We start from the raw sequence: 1,890 nt of genomic DNA on the forward strand, positions 1-1,890 counted from the left end.
TCAAAATATCACAATTTGCAGATGATATGCTAGTATATATAAGTGACCCTAAAAATTCCACCAGAAAACTCCTAAACCTGATAAACAGCTTCGGTGAAGTAGCTGGATATAAAATTAACTCAAACGAATCAATGGCCTTTCTTTACACAAAGGACAAACAGGCTGAGAAAGAAATTAGGGAAACAACACCCTTCACAATAGTCACAAATAATATAAAATACCTTAGTGTGATTCTAACTAAGGAAGTGAAAGATCTGTATAATAAAAACTTCAAGTCTCTGAAGAAAGAAATCAAAGTAGGTCTCAGAAGATGGAAAGAATTACCGTGCTCATTGATTGGCAGGATTAATATAGTCAAAATGTTAATCCTGCCAAAAGCAATCAACAGATTCACTGCAATCCCCATCAAAATTCCAACTCAATTCTTCACAGAGTTAGAAAGGGCAATTTGCAAATTCATCTGGAAAAACAAAAAACCTAGGATAGCAAAAACTATTCTCAACAATAAAAGAAACTCTGGTGGAATCACCATGCCTGACCTCAAACTGTACTACAGAGTAATTGTGATAAAAACTGCATGGTACTGGTACAGCTACAGACAGGTAGATCAATGGAATAGAATTGAAGACCCAGAAATGAATCCACAAACCTATGGTCACTTAATCTTTGACAAGGGAGCTAAAACCATCCAGTAGAAAAAAAGACAGCATTTTCAACAAATGGTGCTGGCACAACTGGCAGTTATCATGTAGAAGAATGCAAATTGATCCATTCTTATCTCCTTGTACAAAGCTCAAGTCTAAGTGGATCANAGAACTCCACATAAAACCAGAGACACTGAAATTTGTAGAAGAGAAACTGGGGAAAACCCTCGAAGATATGGGCACAGTGGAAAAATTTCTAAACAGAACAGCAATGGCTTGTGCTGTAAGATCAAGAATTGACAAATGGGAACTCATAAAATTGAAAAGCTTCTGAAAGGCAAAAGACATGGTCAACAAGAAAAAAGGCTACCAACAGATTAGGAAAGGATTTATACCAATCCTAAATCTGATGGGGACTAATATCTAATATATACAAAGAACTCAAGAAGCTGAATTCCAGAAATTCAAATAACCCCATTAAAAATGGGGTACAGAGCTAAACAAAGAATTCTCAACTGAGGAATACTGAAGGGCTGAGAAGCACCTGACAAAAATGTTCAACATCCTTAATCATCAGGTAAATGCAAATCAAAACAACCTTGAGATTCTACCTCACACCAGTTAGAATGGCTAAGATAAAAAATTCAGGTAACAGCAGATACTGGCTAGGATGTGGAGAAAGAGGAACACTCCTCCATTGTTGGTGGGACTGCAAGCTTGTAGAACCACTCTGGAAGTCAATCTGGCAGTTCCTCAGAAAATTGAACATAGTAGTACTGGAAAATCCAGCAATATCTCTCCTGGGCATATACCTATAAGATGCTCCAACTGGAAATAAGGACACATGCTCCACTATGTTCATAGCAGCCTTCCAGCATAGCAGCTGGAAAGAACACAGATGTCACTCAACAGAAGAATGGATACAGAAAATGTGGTACATTTACAGAATGGAGTACTACTCAGCTATTAAAAACAATGAATTTATGAAATTCTTGGGCAAATGAATGTATCTGGAGGATAACATCCTTAGTGAGATAACCCAATCACAAAAGAACTCAAATGATATGTACTCACTGATAAGTGGATATTAGCCCAGAAACTTAGAATACTCAAGATATAAGATACAATTTGCAAATCACATGAAATTCAAGAAGAACGAAGACCAAGATGTGGACACTTTGCCCCTTCTTAGAATTGGGAACAAAATACCCATGGAAGGAGTTACAGAGACAAAGTTTGGAGCTAA

Source organism: Mus caroli, unplaced genomic scaffold (genome assembly GCF_900094665.2).
Source record: "Mus caroli unplaced genomic scaffold, CAROLI_EIJ_v1.1 scaffold_18513_1, whole genome shotgun sequence".
Taxonomy (NCBI): domain Eukaryota; kingdom Metazoa; phylum Chordata; class Mammalia; order Rodentia; family Muridae; genus Mus; species Mus caroli.